The following is a 5773-nucleotide window of genomic DNA, read 5'->3' as shown; positions in this document are numbered from 1 at the left end:
CAATAAGCCTGAGCAATTGGCCGAGCATTTATAGTTCATATTCAGCCTCTGAGTTATTTGGAACCTTCAGGTACATGTTCCCAGGTATGGTATGATAAGGAATATAAGTGCATCTCTAACTCATTGCCAGGACATCTATGTGTGATGAGGTCACCCTAATGTAGATGATTTTCTAACTCAGTTATCCAGAAGGCTTGGATTGTTCACTTCATGAGATCTTGAAGTACCCAGAAGAGAAACTTCTTCTACTGTAGATTATTGAGGCCAGAAGACCCTCCATTAACATGTGTGCCTTCATACTTTGGGGATAGGCCCTTGACAGTAAACAGTGCTGAACAGAAGCATCTATTGAATTTGTTTGTGATTTGACCAACAGCAATTTCCACTCAAGGGAAACATACCATCCTGGAGGGGACTTCATTAACCTTAGGAAGTAAGCATGTGATAGGTATGGGGACATTTCCAGGACTCATAGAACGCTTACTGCTCATAGCTATATAAGCAGTAAGGACTGTAGGAGAGGAGACTTCCTCATCAGTGGAGCTCCCTGCAAGTCATACACCCAGCTGAAGGCAGGCAACCCTCCTTAATTCTTACCCAGAGTCCACTCAGATTTTTAGTACTGTCGATGTTACTGCGTTGAGTAGTTGTGTGTTCCTATTCTAATCCATTATCCGTGATCCTGCCTGCAATCCCAGTAATAAACTGACTGATTCATGAAGATAGGGACTTTCATGGAATCACTATGTCTGTCATTAGAGCCTGATCTGAAGTGAGTAAGACATTATTTCTCTTCTCTATTGGATAATCACAGATTACATTGTCTTTTTGATTGCTGTGAGACAACACAATAATTTGTTGCTCATTATTTCATTGATTAAAAGTCTTTTATTAGAGAACATAGCATTGTTTAGGCAGACATAACCCTCTAACAGTAGCAAAGAGCTTACATTTGATCCCCAGTAGGAGACAGGTAATACATGTGATTCTTTAACCTCAAAGTCCACCCTCAGTAACACATACTTGTGATAATGCCACACTCTCTAATCTTTTTCAAACAGTTCCTACCAACTGGTGCTCAAGCCTTCAACCTATAGGTGCCATTCTCATTTTAAAGCACAGTGACTTTAACGTTATAGACCATGTGAAATCAGCTGTAACTGTCAGTGAGATTAACTCCAATATGGGCAATTGTAGCACTTTGAACTGACAACACATCTGAGCTGCTAGTGTATCCATGGAAGTCTCTATCTTATGGAAGTGCAATTTCATTTGCATGGTGAGAGACCATTGTAGGGGTTCATGCTCAAAACTACTTCTAGGAAAGTTTCTCCAGGGTCAGCACCCAAAGAAGAAGGAAACTGTGCTATAGGGCTCTACACTGTCCCAAGATAGTAGAACATGACAGCACTGTGCACTTTGTACTAGATTTGTAGTCAGGAAGGTGCAACCTCATAAGTGATGCCATAAGAGTCTGTTAAAAGGGTATCAAGAATATTAAAATATCAATGGAAAAAATACACTTATGGATACAGAGTGAATCGATCTGGCTTTTGTAGTACTATTTAAAAAGAACTGCTTTACCATATAACTAGTCAGATATTCACTGTCCTTCCTAACAGTCCCTGTGGGGTCACACATCGTGGAACATAGAGGTGACAGCTAAGTGGAATTGGAACTGTACCATATACTCATGGTAGAAGTATAGGAAACTCTAGACTGTGTTTAGATAGTTTAAACTCTCTGTGCTGAGTTGGATCCAGAACTAGTGACCCTTCACTTAAGGAGGTAAGCATGAGCTCCTAGCACACCTGGTGGTGAATATGGACCTGAATTTGTGAGAAAAACCATGGAGACACTGGGAAAATTCTAGTAGAGCTCTCATAAAAACTAGATAGCTTACATGGATTCTTAGTTGAGGTTGGGGATTTAGCTCAGTGGTAGAGTGCTTGCCTAGCAAGTGCAAGGCCCTGGGTTCGATCCTCAGCTTCAAAAAAAAAAAAGGAAGTTTTCAAGAAACAGGACAGGTTGAAAACTCGTGAGATGGATTATGGAAGATCTTTGCAAGTAAATGTCAGAGAGTTGGACATTTCACTTTGTTCAGTGATTATACTGTCTCTGACCCACACCATCTTCTGCACTGTAGGGATTCCAATGTTCACACAAAAGTGTTTTCCAAGCCATGGAGTCAGATACAGGAATGGCTCAGACAGACACAGTGTCCGTATAAATGGAGAAGGAATATTTATTTACTCGTAGGAATGATTGTGAAGACAAAGCCGACATTAAACGTAACTGCCCTAATCTGTCTTTGTTTGGACTTTTCCTTTTTACTTAGATACAGGGTCTCTTTAAATTTTCCAGTCCAGCCTTTCATTCCGGGTCCATTTGTCAAGTAACAGCTGCGCAGTTAGGAGCACGGTGTGACATACCACGGCTGGTTTGAAAACATCTTTAAAAGATACTTCTCATCCCTACATTAGGGTATTGCTTGGTTATTTTGAAGTAAAACTGAGTCTACGTGTAAAGATGTAGTAAGATTAAATCACAATACACGGACAAGAAAACCTCCAAGGCTAATATTTCTGTCAAAGGCTCGATTCACATTAATAATCTAGCATTGTGGATCTGGAAGTGAACACCAGCCTCACTCCACATAGCTGTCCTGCTAACTCTGCTGCTTCTTCCCATACTCTATTGCAGGCAGCCAGATAAATCTAGGAACTCTAGAAATCTCCATACCTGGATTCTGGGAATTCGTTCGCACAGACTTCTGGGAAATGTAGTCTGCGGCACTGTGACATCACGGGGAGCCATCCAGGAAATCCCAGTCTGGCTTTTCAGCTACACACGTGAGTCTCCCTCAAAGTTTTGCAAAAGTCCTGTCCTAATGTGAATGCCAGTTGCGTCTCTGACATGGAGGTTGGTCCAGGGTGCAGCGCAGCCTCAGGCACTGTGCGAGGGTGCGGGGTCCGTCTTGAAGGGAGCAGACCTGGGCTTGGTGGGAGGGCGGAAGAAGCTGCCTTGGGGGTGCTGTGCTGAACTGGCTGGGTCACGTGAGGTTGCAGGTCAGGGCTGGGGAGAGGGTGATAGGGACTGCGCCCTGAGTTATGGTTTCCTTAGGATGCCACGTGAAGCTCGAATACACCTCGGGCTTCTGGGACAGGAGAGCTGACTGGTAGCGTGGTGCATTCACATGTCATATCTGGGAAACTCTGGAGGGGAGGTGTGCTGGGTGATTATAGTGCACAGTCCAGGATTGCAAACTAATGATGGTCAGCTGACTGCCTGCTCCTGAGGCGGAGCTGGGAGCTCAGTGAGCAGCTCTGGTGGGGAAGCATGCTTCTTCTAGCCTGAGCCATCTCACATGGACGCTGTCAGATTTCTCAGTGTCTGTAGAGCAAACGGGGTCTGGTCCGTCCTGAACTTTGTAGCTGGCCTAGTGTAACCGTCTTGAGGCTTTGATCGTGTTCATCTTCTCTGCCAGCTAAAGAATTAAGAAAGGAAAAAATCCAAGTCGAGAAAGGGTCACAGGTGGGAAATTCTGGAACACAGCAGACAGATTTGCCAGAATCAGCTGCTATAGAAAAGCGTTGACTAGGGGTAAGAGAGCACATAGCACGCACAGAGAGAGGCATCTTCTGCAAGTAGATAGGGAACTGGAGAAAGTGATGCCAAGCCTCATCTTAAGGGCTGGGTTTTCTTAAAATTTGAAAGGTCTTCCCCACTCTTCTGTAGGGTGGACCACGGTGGTTGTGTCAACATGACTTGATCTGGCCTTGAGCTTGTTGAGCTAGTCCAGAAGAAGCAGGATGTCTAGGAACAGATGAAAAGGTCACATGGCCTTGTGTTCCAGTGCCAGGCTTTGGTGACAAGTTGGCAGGGTGAGGAAGAACTCACAGATTGTGTGTGTTCATGTGATTTAAAGTAAACAGACCTGTGATGGAAAAGAAACTTCAGTCTACTGTATTGCACATCCCTGTCATCTCTGCATTTGTGAGGGGTCCTCCCCTGCTTCATAGCAAATTCAAAGCCAGAGTCTGTGTCAGAAAACATTTAAACATACTTCATGGTCTTGAGAAATACTTTCTATGTTCATTTCATGTTTCTTACCGTGAGCGCCATGACAAATCCATGCAATCAGCACATTGCTGACTTAAGAACTATTTGTGGTTAACTTCTATTGACCCATTTCACTTGTAATTTAAACTGTCTTGTCATTGAGATATTTTTGTTAAATCATTACATTTTAGTTATTACATACTTATTTGTATTTACTCTGAGGAAGAATTCTCTGTGCCTCCCTTGAATTTTCACTGTTTGAAGCAAATGTTCATTCTTTTTGGAGATTAATCTGTGTTTGTAACTGTCATGACCTGATGCTGATTTCTTCTGGTTTCACTGATTTCATCAGTTTGCTCCTTTCATATCTAATCTGAGACTCCATTATTTCTTCATTTCCATTCTGCAGTTCTTGACTGATGTGGCTGCTCTGGTTACATTCCTGGGTCTTTTTCTGCAGCTGGGATGCCTTCCCCTGTCCTTACTCCAGAGGTTCCAGTGTGTGCAGATGCTTCTCACAGTCAGCCAGAACAAAACCACTTCCTCCCTGTCCTGCACATGGGCACTGCCATGTCCAACCAATGAAGCAGACTGCTCATGTTGGTTCCTGCTCTTCCACAGGTCCAGTCCAGTTGCCCTTGTTGAGCAGTCCTGTCTCTTTCCTCCCAGGCTTCTTTCCTTGTGTTCTAATGTCAGTGTGAGGGAGGAGTTCCTTGTGTTTACAACTCATGCATGAACCTTGCTGTGTGAGACATGTCATATCTGGGACACTCTGGAGGGGAGGTGTGCTGGGTGAGGACATTCAGTTCCTGTCCATCGATCTATATGAGTATGTCAGAGGTCATGGAGAGACATTGCAAAAGAGTTGAACAGGGATCAAACATGCAAGGGATAAACTTGAGCAGCACAGATTTTCATTAATTACATTGTCATTTTTTATTATATTCATGTGTTTCATAGTGTCCTCCATAGTCATTATCAAATGCAGCAACATAGTTTGAATTGAGTGGTGTGTATGGTTGCATGGTCAGTGTCATCTCTTTGATAATCTGCATTCCGTTGTTTTATTTGCAGTATCTATAGAAAATTAAGTCAGATCTATGAAGGTGCATGTCCCAAATCTTTTTTGCATACACTCCACTTCCTGGTACTTTAAGAAGACTCAGAAACCATATATGTACTAATACAATTCACCAATACATCTAGACATCTAATGTAAAAGGCAATGCTTGTGATAATATTTTGAAATTAAAGTTATAATTATGTAATTCATGTTTCCAAAGCAGATACTACATTTGGCCTCCCGTATTTTTTCATGGTTTATTCCCTTTTCTGAGTCATATGTTGCAAGACATGCTGGATTAAATCATCAATTAATGACTCTTTCATTCCACACGTATGTAGTTTGTATTTTAAGCACTATGTCCTTTGATCATAACATAGTCTGCTTTGAATGAAGGTCGCTACTGTTAGGAACCTGATGAGGAATCCAGTCCTCCTTTTGCATCTGGCTTGGACTTTCCACCAATCTTCAGTTTTGTCTGATTCTCTGAAAAGGTGTCTCTGAGGGATACTGACAGGAGATGCAGGAGTTCTTAATGTGTCTACTCTGTCCATTCTGTTGTTCTAGGTTTGACTAGGACCAGCCTCTATTCAAGTGGACTACAGACTTCTACTTCCCAATTATAGTGAGAATGTTACCAATTTTTAA

This window comes from Onychomys torridus, chromosome 15, assembly GCF_903995425.1.
Source record: "Onychomys torridus chromosome 15, mOncTor1.1, whole genome shotgun sequence".
NCBI classification, from domain to species: domain Eukaryota; kingdom Metazoa; phylum Chordata; class Mammalia; order Rodentia; family Cricetidae; genus Onychomys; species Onychomys torridus.
Note: the sequence above shows the minus strand (reverse complement) of the source record.